We start from the raw sequence: 12,602 nt of genomic DNA on the forward strand, positions 1-12,602 counted from the left end.
TTCAAGATAATACGATCAGAAATCTGATTGACGGCTCATATCACATCCCAGGTTACTGTAGGGCAGATCCACTAAGCTGTAAAGTAATTGAAAATGGGGGATTCTTGATACCCCAAAACCTCTTACCCCTGAGCTATTCAGAAAAATATATGGCGTTAAATACTAAAATTCTTTCTACCACCACCAGGAGGAGCCCACTACATACAAGATCAATGAGATCGCTACAAGTCACTATGCTGACTGCTCCCTCTAGTGACAGCTACAAGCAAAATTAAAGGGAATCTGTTAGTAGGATCGACCCTCCTAACCCGTCTGTATGGGCATGTAGGTCATAGGAAGTGGAATACATTGATGCCTTGATATCTGTGATCTGATGTCTTATTCCAGAGAAATCCATGATTTTCTTAATATGTAAATGAGTTGTTAAGATCTATGGGCTGGATATGGATACCCCTGAGACTCCGCCTCCAAAGTTTATTCTAAGTAAAAGGGGTAGTTACAAGTGTGAGACATGTAAATCAGGAGAGCAGACGGTCAGTCATTCCCTATTCTTCCATAACTACACTAATTAACTGCTTTTTTTTTTTAAACCAATTCCTTTTTGATGACCCTTTGCATGCTGGGATACTCAAACAAAGCATCATCGTGTTAGAGGTTGCAGTCACTGCCCCCTCCCTTAATCGAATCGTCATCAGTGATGCTCGATTCAGGGACTGAGCTAGTCCTTGTATGTTGTGCACAATGACAGTGCGCTCTCTCGCTAGCTCGGATCAGCAGTAACAAGCTGGGAACACAGCACAATGTCAGAATACTCATCGTGGAGAGAACAGTGCCGCTCTCGCAAGTGACATCGCTAGTCTTGGCACTGGGTATTCTGACAACGCGCACTGACAGTGCTCTCTTTATTGCTGATCTGAGAATGCACTGTCATTGTGCACATCACACAGTGACAGATCAGGGACTAACCCAGCCCTTGAAATGAACATCCCTGAAACGAAGTGTCACCAGTGAGGGGGCAGTGACCGCAGCTTCAGCCTCCTGATGATGCTTCATTTAAAGAAAGTTTATTGTAGCTACAAGAGCTGTAACCATTGATAGAACAGAACTGCCTCCAATATGTTGGGGACAGATCCATATAGTAAAATTACATTAGGACATACAATGAGGAGGAGCATCAGCTGTTACTACAACAATCATTATTAAACATGTGGTGACATACATTCATGCTTACATCCTGTTAGGATACATAGAAGATGCTACGTGTTGATCTATAGTCCAAGGTTTTACATGAAGCCACCGCGACCCTAAAGGTCCTGGGGATTCACGAGAAGCGATGTCCGTTGGTCATTAATCATTTACCTTCCTATATCATACCAGGGAATATACAAGTTTTCTAAGCTGATTTTTCTGAATTTCTTTTTAAGCAATGACTACTTAGAGGATTTAATGGGATACATGAAAGAGAATTTATCATAAAGTTATTAAAATCTTATCAGGAGGCAGATTCTCAGTGGGATCTTTGTCCCGCCCATAGATCTTAAGAGCTCATTTTAAATATTAAGAAAAACATGGATTTGTTTGGAATAAGACATCGGATCGCAGAGATCAAGATATCACAGCTTCCTATGACCTACATCCCCATGTAGACGGCTTAGGAGGGGTTGATTATACTGACCGGTTCCCTTTTAAGTAGCTTTCTATCAGAAAACAAGAGTTCCAACCCCTAGTCTGAAATGATTTTTATATTTCTTCCCAAACTCTCACTATTAACCCCTTCACCATCCTAAGAAATTATAATTATACCCATGCACTAGAATAATATCACTAACCCTCCACAAACTTCATAGAATAACAGGCAATAACCTGTAACCTCCCTGGACAACTGTGTGCATTGAATGTGAATGTTAACCCTTACATCACCCTAGACCAGAAAATCAATTGGGCGTTAACCCCAAAATGACTCTAGACCACCAAGAGTATGAAAGGAATATGATCACTGATCCCTAAACTACACTACCCCATGCAATAATGTCTTATGTAGACTATATAATAAAGTGGTATTGACTAGTGATGAGTAGTGTTGAGCCACCCCCGTAGTGTTCGGGTTCGGTTCGTCGAACACCGGGATGTTCGAGGAACTGTTCGTCGAACACCGTTTAACACCGTTAAAACCAATGGCAGGCAAACAAAAACACATAGAAAACACCTACAAAGGTGTCCAAAAGCTGACAAACTGCTCAGAAGACGCTCTCTTTAAAAAAGCCGGCCGGCAATTCATCAGCGGCATACACCGGTACCCGACAATTTAGAATAGAAAGAATAGAGCATCACACATAGATTAGATAGATAGAAACATGTCAGTCACATATATATGAAGTACAGTGACAGTGTTGGTTACTGTACTTGTCATTTAGTGTTAAAATAAAGGATTTATAAAAAGAAAAATTGGCGTGGAGTTCCCCGTAATTTTAGTCTCTAGCGGAGGTTAAGCAGACGGCTGGGGCAGATGTTTGAAGCCTGGGAGGGGGGTAATACCCATGGAGCTTCCCAGGCTACTAATATCAGCCCCCAGCTGAATACCTAGCCTTTACTAGCTATTAAAATGGGCCCCCCCCCCCAAAAAAAAATGATGTGGGGTCCCCCTATTTTAATAGCTAGCAAAGGCTAGGCAGACAGCTGGGGGCTGATATTAATAGCCCAGGAAGGGTGCCATGAATATTGGCCCCCTCCCAGGCTAGAAACACCAGCCGTCAGCCGCCCCAGAAATGGCGCATCCATAGGATGCGCCAATTCTGGCACTTAGCCTCGCTCTTCCCACTGCCCTGTAGGGGTGGCAGTGGGGTAATAGGGTTCGGGTTGATGTCAGCTTATAATGCCAGCTGACATCAAGCCCAGGTTAGTAATGGAGAGGCGTCTATAAGACACCCCCATTACTAACCCCATAGTCAAAGTTAAAAAAAAACACAAACACCCAGAATAAAGTCCTTTAATTGAAATAAACACACAATTCTTTATTGTTCTAAATTAAACCATACTTACCATCACGCCCATTCCAGCTGAAGCCAACGATCTCCTGCAATAAAAGAAAAATAATAAAGCAACATCATCCTTACCTTTCGATGGTTCCCAGGACACCTCCAGCTCTGCTACATCGAGATGACAGGCTGGACCGCAGCAGAAAGCTGCCATCCAGCTTGCCATGCCGCAGACACTGAGAAGCGCAGGCATGCTTGCGCTCCTCAGTGTCTCGCTGTGACGGCATCCAGATGAGCCGAGGTCATGTCCAATGAACTCAGCTCACCTCATGCACGTCACTGACAACGTGGGAAAATTCTCCTGCACTCAGGGCTTCAGCGTGAGAATTTTCCCACGCTGTCAGTGACGTGCATGAGGTGAGCTCATGTCCAATGAACTCAGCTCACCTAATGCACGTCATTGACAGCGTGGGAAAATTCTCCTGCACTCAGCGCTTCAGCGTGAGAATTTTCCCACGCTGTCAGTGACGTGCATGAGGTGAGCTTATGTCCAATGAACTCAGCTCACCTCATGTACGTCACTGACAGCATGGGAGAATTCTCACGCTGAAGCGCTGAGTGCAGGAGAATTTTCCCACGCTGTCAGTGACGTGGATGAGGTGAGCTCATGTCCAATGAACTCAGCTCACCTCATGTACGTCACTGACAGCGTGGGAGAATTCTCACGCTGAAGCGCTGAGTGCAGGAGAATTTTCCCACGCTGTCAGTGACGTGCATGAGGTGAGCCGAGTTCATTGCACATGACCTCGGCTCATCTGGATGCAGTCACAGCGAGACACTGAGGAGCGCAAGCATGCCTGTGCTTCTCAGTGTCTGCGGGATGTCAGGCTGGATGGCAGCTTTCTGCTTCGGTCCAGCCTGTCATCTCGATGTAGCAGAGCTGAAGCTGTCGTGGGAACCATGGAAAGGTAAGGATGATGTTGCTTTATTATTTTACTTTTATTGCAGGAGATCGTTGGCTTCAGCTGGAATGGGCGTGATGGTAAGTATGGTTTAATTTAGAACAATAAAGAATTGTGTGTTTATTTTAATTAAAGGACTTTTTTCTGGGTGTTGTGTTTTTTTTAAATACTCTACTAGAAATTCATGGCGGTCATGTCTAATATTGGCGTGACCCCATGAATTTCGGGCTTAGGGCCAGCTGATAATACCAAGATGGCCCTAACCCCTTTATTACTCAGTGAGCCACCGCACCAGGGCCATGGATGAGTTGGGTACAGCGCCAGAAGATGGCGCTTCTATGAACGCGCCATTTTCCGGGGTGGCTGCGGACTGCAATTTGCAGCTTTGCAGAAAGCTTGGGCCTCCATGCGCTGCAGATTCCAGCCCCCAGCTGCCTAGTTGTACCTGGCTGGACACAAAAATAGGGCGAAGCCCCATGTATTTTTTTTTTTTAATTATTTCATGAAATTCATGAAATAATTAAGAAAAAAAGGCCTTCCCTATATTATTGTGTCCGGCCAGGTACAAATAGGCTGCTAGTGGTTGGGGGCAGCCCGTTCCTGCCTGCTGTACCTGGCTGGACACAAATACAGTGCGAAGCCCCAAGTCAATTTTTTTAAATTATTTCAGGAAATTCATGAAATAATTAAAAAAAAATTGACGTGGGGCTTCGCACTATATTTGTGTCCAGCCAGGTACAGCAGGCAGGAACGGGCTGCCCCCAACCACCAGCTGCCTACTTGTACCTGGCGGACACAACAATATAGGGAAGCCCTTTTTTTTTTTTAATTATTTCATGAAATAATTAAAAAAAATTTATGTGGGGCTTCGCCCTGTTTTTGTGTCCAGCCAGGTACAGCAGGCAGCTGGGGGCTGGAATCTGCAGCGCAGGGAGGCCCAAGCTTTCTGGGCCTCCCCCGCTGCAAATTGCAGTCCACAGCCACCCCGGAAAATGGCGCGTTCATAGAAGCGCCATCTTCTGGCGCTGTACCCAACTCATCCAGGGCCCTGGTGCGGTGGCTCACTGGGTAATAAAGGGGTTAGGGCCAGCTTGGCATTATCAGCTGGCCCTAAGCCCGAAATTCATGGGGTCACGCCAATATTAGACATGACCACCATGAATTTCTAGTAAAGTATTTAAAAAAAACACAAACACCCAGAAAAAAGTCCTTTAATTGAAATAAACACACAATTCTTTATTGTTCTAAATTAAACCATACTTACCATCACGCCCATTCCAGCTGAAGCCAACGATCTCCTGCAATAAAAGAAAAATAATAAAGCAACATCATCCTTACCTTTCCATGGTTCCCATGACAGCTTCAGCTCTGCTACATCGAGATGACAGGCTGGCCGCAGCAGAACGCTGCCATCCAGCCTGTCATCCCGCAGACACTGAGAAGCGCAGGCTTGCTTGCACTCCTCAGTGTCTCTCTGTGATGGCATCCAGATGAGCCGAGTTCATGTCCAATGAATTCGGCTCACCTCATGCACGTCACTGACAGCGTGGGAAAATTCTCCTGCACTCAGCGCTTTAGCGTGAGAATTCTCCCACGCTCTCAGTGACGTGCATGAGGTGAGCTGAGTTCATTGGACATGAGCTCACCTCATGCACGTCACTGACAGCGTGGGAGAATTCTCACGCTGAAGCGCTGAGTGCAGGAGAATTTTCCCATGCTGTCAGTGACGTGCATGAGGTGAGCCGAGTTCATTGGACATGAACTCGGCTCATCTGGATGCCGTCACAGAGAGACACTGAGGAGTGCAAGCAAGCCTGCGCTTCTCAGTGTCTGTGGGATGACTGGCTGGAAGGCAGCGTTCTGCTGCGGTCCAACCTGTTGTCTCGATGTAGCAGAGCTGAAGCTGTTGTGGGAACCATGGGAAGGTAAGGATGATGTTGCTTTATTATTTTATTTTTATTGCAGAAGACATTGGCTTCTGCTGGAATGGTCGTGATGGTAAGTATGGTTTAATTTAGAACAATAAAGAATTGTGTCTTTATTTCAATTAAAGGACTTTATTCTGGGTGTTTGTGTTTTTTTTTAACTTTGACTATGGGGTTAGTAATGGGGGTGTCTTATAGACGCCTCTCCATTACTAACCTGGGCTTGATGTCAGCTGGCATTATAAGCTTACATCAACCCCAGCCCTATTACCCCACTGCCACCGCTACAGGGCAGTGGGAAGAGCGAGGCTAAGTGCCAGAATTGGCGCATCCTATGGATGCGCCATTTCTGGGGCGGCTGATGGCTGGTGTTTCTAGCCTGGGAGGGGGCCAATATTCATGGCACCCTTCCTGGGCTATTAATATCAGCACCCAGCTGTCTGCCTAGCCTTTGCTAGCTATTAAAATAGGGGGGACCCCACATCATTTTTTTGGGGGGGTCCCCCATTTTAATAGCTAGTAAAGGCTAGGTATTCAGCCGGGGGCTGCTATTAGTAGCCTGGGAAGCTCCGTGGGTATTACCCCTTCCCAGGCTTCAAACATCTGCCCCAGCCGTCTGCTTAACCTCCGCTAGAGCCTAAAATTATGGGGAACCCCACACCAATTTTTTTTTAAATAAATCCTTTATTTTAACACTAAATGACAAGTACAGTAATCAACACTGTCACTGTACTTCATATATATGTGACTGACATGTTTCTATCTATCTAATCTACTGTATGTGTGATTCTCTATTCCTTCTATTCTAAATTGTCGAGTACCGCTGCTGAATTGCCGGCCGGCTTTTTGAAAGAGACGGTGCATGAAAACACTATTATTTTTTTAATAAATCCTTTACACTAAATGACAAGTACAGTAAGCAACACTGTCACTGGACTTCATATATATGTGACTGACATGTTTCTATCTATCTAATCTATGTGTGAAGCTCTATTCTTTCGGTTCTAAATTGTCGGGTATCGGTGTATGCCGCTGCTGAATTGCCGGCTTTTCATGTTTCACTGTGAGCACTGTTCCCATCGATTTGGGTAATCACTGTAATGCCACAACCACCATGGCTGTGACATTACAGTGAGTGGCAGACAATCCCTGCATGATTGGTGCTCTAAATAGCGCCAGACATGCAGGACACTCTTTTGGTGCACGAACAGTTATCGAACATAACCTCGAACAGCCAAATTTTTTGCAAATCGTTCGGGTTCGTCGAACAACTCGAACACCGCCCAAAACAGCTCGAATTTGAGATTGGCGAACAGTTCTAGTCGAACACCGCTCATCTCTAGTGATGAGCGAACATTCCGGGGTTGCTTGGGCGGGAACTCGGGTCCCCTCCCTGCATGTTTGGTGCTCTTTAGAAATCCAATGAACATGCAGGGATTGCCTGCCTCACACTGTAATACAGTAGTCATGTTGGTTGTGGCATTACAGTGATTAGCTGGCTGCACAGCATCATCGGGTCTATATCAGACCTGGCGCCGCCATGCTCGTCACAGTCTACCCTGGATTCAGGCAGAGTAGGGAGAGCTGCTGCTGCGTCAGGTAGAGATTTGCTTGTTTCTAGTTAGTATAGGTATTCCACTATATCTCTCTCTAATCCAACAGTCCTTCTTGGGATTAAGCCAGCTGCATATATTCAGTGGTGATAGCAGAAGTTAGGCAAGCAGGCAGTGTATGTGGCAGACTGCAGTGCATGATACAGCACAAGAGGGTCCATTGAACATCCTGTTAGTATAGGTATTCCACAACATAGATAGTTCAGATATAGCTAACAGTCCTTCTGAGGACTAATCCAGCTGCATACAATCAGTGCTAGGCAGGCAGGCAGTGTATGTAGCAGACTGCAGTGCATATAGCACAAGAGGGTCCATTGAATGTCCTGTCTGCTGCTTCTGTAATAATTAGAGATATTTGTAGACATAGCCCCAGATATCAGAGGCCAGGGCAATTTTTTTTTTATCTTAAACCTGCTTATTTCATTTAAAAGGCAATCCAGAGTACACAATTTTTCTGCACCATTTGCTTGTTAGTACTGCAGAATACAGCCAGATCTGTCAGGGTCTGCCACCAGGAATTTCAGGGCCCCATACTGGCAAAGTTTTTGGGCCCCCTTGAGGCTCCGCCCATTATTCATCTCCATCCCTCGAACCTTCCACAGTCCCACTGCCCACTCTTGGAAAAACTCCACTTCTGCACCATGTCCTCACCAATCACACATTAACAGTTCCCAGTGAACACCAGATCACATATGTAGCCATCAGCTTTTGTTTTGGCTAAAATATTTTTAAAGCTGCCACCACGATCTTCTGGCCAGATCCTACTCTGCTCTAACCTATTAAACATTTCTTAAAATATCCAATACTCCTTTTTCTTTTTTTAGGTATATTTTAATTTATTTTTCTTTAAGGAAATGTGTCATATACATTTTTTAAAATGACCAAAAATGTCACATGCAAGGATCAAATACCACCACACCATGACCGGACCACATATTACCACCACAGTGACCGAATAACGCCACATAGAAGGGACAAAAACCACCACACCATGACCAGACCACATATTACCACCACATAGTGACCGAATACTATAATACTGATCATTAATAAAAAAACACAATACTAATATTACCATAAGTGCCATTATACACGGGAGCTCTGTACATAGTATACAGTGTATAATGTAAGTGTACAGGTAATACAGTGATCACCAGTGACATTATACACAGGAGCTCTGTATATAGTGTATAATGTACAGGTAATACAGTGATCACCAGTAACATTATACACATGAGCTCTGTATATAGTGTCAGTGCACAGGTAATACAGTGAACAAGACTGGGCCCTGGCTTCCCCTTTGTACTGCTGCTCACGGGGCCCCATACAGCAGTAAGGGCATCATTGCCCTGATGGCGGCCCTGAGATCTGTTCCATATTTGAGAATCCAGAAATTTGAACTGACCCTGGAAAATATTGGCCTCCTTTTCCATTCTGTTGCAGTGTGTCGGTCAAGCTATTCACACTAGGTGTCTGTGAAGAATAATATTAGTAAATTACAGGCCTGCTAATTAAAACCATGGTTCTCTGTCAGATATATCACCTATAACAGTGTTCCAAAATCAGCCATTTCTTCCATTTTCATTTTGTTGTAGTGTGTCGGTCAAGCTATTCACGCTAGGTCTCTGCATTGAATAATATTAGTAAATTACAGGCCTGCTGGTTCTCGGTTAGCTGGTGGCTCCTCAGGGGTCTGGTTGCCACAGTGGCATTGCCTCCCTCACAAGGGGTGATGTCATGCCTGGAAGCAAGGAGGGGTCCCCTATTCAGGTTTACCAGAATACAACACTTTCCTGGCTCCAGACCAGAGAGGGGAGCTCCTCCCCTTCAAACTGGAATCTGGAGGCGAGGTTATTAAGGGTGAGTTGTCAGTTGAGAGGAGTTGGAGACAGGACAGCGATGAGAAAAGACCTGGGGAAGGGAGCTATGTACTAGCTCACCCCAGAGGCGAGAAGCACAGAAGAACCGGACCCCGGAGTCCGAGGTTGTGGGGCACTGAAGGCCCAGCAGCAGAAATCGGAGGGCAGGAGACTGCAGGTCTCCTGGCCCCATCAGACACCCGGCAACACAGCAGCACCATAGGTCCCAGCATCGCCACGTAGGAGCGAAACTCCATGAAGGCCCAAGCTGCCTGCCATACGGGTGAGGAACAGACATTTTACTCAGGGATGAGGGCCGCAGCATAGCTACAAGCAGCAGGGCCAAAGAGATTAGCGCAGAGGGAAGGCCTACAACGTCACCTGGCGAGGTGGATCCCCAACTTGCTCCCAGGCCGCCTGGACCTTTACTACCAGCTAGTACCTGTGCCCCGGTCTGCTTAACAACTGCAAGTAAAGATAAGAGGAAACCGCCATTATGTTGTGGACTGGTCATTATCTGCGCCATCTCCTGCACTACACCGCACCAGCAACATCTACCTCATAGCATCACTATATCCTGCCCTGGGGCTAAGCTCTGCCTGTGGAGAGCTGAACCAACTCTGCTGCGTCACCACCAGCTCCAGAGGATGTGCACCGCAGCGGCGGCGGCCCCATATAGCCGCATACCACAGGTGGCGTCACGAACATAATCTCTATAAAAACTTCATTCCCCTTTTACTTTTCCCCTTTTATTGACTGCCCTGGGTCATGGACTGGGTCACTGCCACTGTGACATCCCCAGCACCGACTGGCCCGACTACCGAGTACCCCATGGCCCAGGAGGCACGTCACGAGCCTTCAGTGTAATGATGGGGGTAGTAGTGGCAACCCGATCCCGTGGCTCAGGGTGGTCAGACCAAACGCTGTAGCAGTCTATTTGTAGAGCTATGAATGTCTGACTATGCCACCCGTGGATTGCGGTCAGGGATGACCGCTGCTGCAAGGCAGACCGCTGAGGCTGATGTTGGTGTGCAGCACAGGGATAGGATAACTCCCCACGGGAAGAGTGTAGCCTCAGGGCAGCGTATGTGAATGCTGGGGGTGATAGTGCAGGCCGCAATAATCAGTTCAGAGACCGCTTCAAACAGTCCAGGGTCTTTATTGCAGGTATTTCTAATGACCCAACAGGAGTCAGTTGGTGTAGTGCGGTAGGAATGGGCCTGGGTGTCTGAGAACATTCGGGCGAGCCCCACTGGTCAGGGTGAGTATGAAGGCCTACCGTTCTCTCTCTGCCCTTGCTGACTATCCCCCTTTTCGTGGTGTGATAGCCCACGTCCCTGAGCTGGCCGTGTACTTCGCCTGTATGGCTTGCAACTCGGGCCTTAGGTACCTTTTGCCTCTCCGTGCTGTACCGGTCCCTCTGTGTGGCGGAGCCTCCAGGTTTCTTAGGCCAAGGGACCTAAAATCCCTCACGGGTTGGTTATCTGCTGCTGGGCTTGCAACCCTGACAGCCTCGGACCCCAATGTCCGGTAGTGTAGTTCTCTCAGCCAGGACCGGCTCTCGTCGCCTCTGTCCCTGGCTCGCAGCTTCTCCTCTGCCTCCCGGACTCCTCAGCTCCAGCCCAACTGACCCTCCTTCTCTGGGACTAGTCTCAGTCCTGAGCTAGGTCGTCCAGTTCTCTCTAACCCTGCCCTCAGTTCCAACTTTTATAGGGGCAGCCTGCTCCCCCTACTGGCCTGGGACAGGAGGTGCTGTATGCTAATTGTCCCTGACCAGGGAACCTCCCTCCTGCTCTCAGACACAGCCTTTAATATTTGTGGCATCCAGGCCTGGGGTGACACAGAATGAACTAGCTCTGTACGCCTGGGAGGTCCAGGCCTTCCCTGCCGCCAGCATTTTTTCCGAGTGGGTTTTTAGTGCCGCTGGTGGAATCATAACCAATAGGCGCATCCGACTGTCAACTGAAAATGCTGACAGGCTGACTTATAAAAATGAACAAGGGCTGGATTGGGCCAGATTTCTCAACATCACCAAATGATATCAGCGTAGCATAAACTCAAATACAGTGGGTTATTTTTGGGAGGTCTAACTCTATTCCCATGCACCTCTGTCTTCACACTCAGACATGGGTATACGCTTCCTGATTTTGTCTGTTTGCTCTTGTCCTCCTCCTTCTCCTCATCCTCCACATCCTCCTCCATATCACCACATATCACCATATCTACGTCTCTTGCAAGGGACTTGAAGTTACTCCAAATTTTTGGCAGCCGTTTCATTCACTGCATAGGCAAACAATATGGGAGACCCACTTCCTAATAATGAGAACATTGTTTTCAGGAGGCCCTCCGACCTGTACGTCTTTTGCAAGGAGCATTGGAGTGCCTCCAAATTTTTGGCAGCCATTGCATTCACTGCATAGGCAAACAGTATTTGAGACTCACTTCCTAATAATGGGAACATTGTTTTCAGGAGGCCCTCCGACCTCTGTCACTTGCAATGGCATTGGAGTGCCTCCAAATTTTTGCAGCCATTGCATTCACTGTATAGGCAAATAGTATGGGAGACCCACTCCTTTTTTATGGGAACATGTCGTACTCATTACTGTAGCCCAGCTCTATGTGTCTTTAAATTATTAGTGGGGTTTTTACTAAATGTTGGCAGCTGTTGGACTCACTGCATACCCTATAACTGGATAGCAGACCCTCTCCTTTCTAATGGGAACATGTCATACTCGTTACTGTGGCCCAGCTCTATGTGTCTTTAAATTGTTAGTGGGGTTTTTCTCAAATTTTGGCAGTCCTTGCAGTCACAGCATGGGCATTACCACTACAGGAGACCCACTCCTTTATAACGGCAACATTTTTTTTACTGAGACCTTCCTCTATGTCTCTTCAAAGGGGTATTGGGTTGCGTCCAAATTTTTGGCAGCCCTTGCAGTCACTGCATACGCAATAACAATATAGGAAACCCACTCTTCAATAATGGGAACAACAAACCATAGCCGACTGCTGGCCCTTTAAGAATAGTAAGGCTGTAAAAATAGTGTTTGTGACTTTTACAATCCCTCCTTCAAAAATGAAACACGATGTGTCTGATGATGTGTCACACACCACATTGCCAGATAAGGTTGTAAAATGTTAAAATGACATTTCCTGGTGAATGCATTTGTCTTGATTGAAAGCAATACAAAAGTGCAAGAATGCTTCAAAAACGCTACGTGTGAACATAGCCTAAGGTGTGGAGGAGCATTTTTGTTTTTGGTTATTT

Source organism: Phyllobates terribilis, unplaced genomic scaffold (genome assembly GCF_046119375.1).
Source record: "Phyllobates terribilis strain yellow unplaced genomic scaffold, ASM4611937v1 Scaffold_12__6_contigs__length_324123572, whole genome shotgun sequence".
In the NCBI taxonomy this organism is placed as follows: domain Eukaryota; kingdom Metazoa; phylum Chordata; class Amphibia; order Anura; family Dendrobatidae; genus Phyllobates; species Phyllobates terribilis.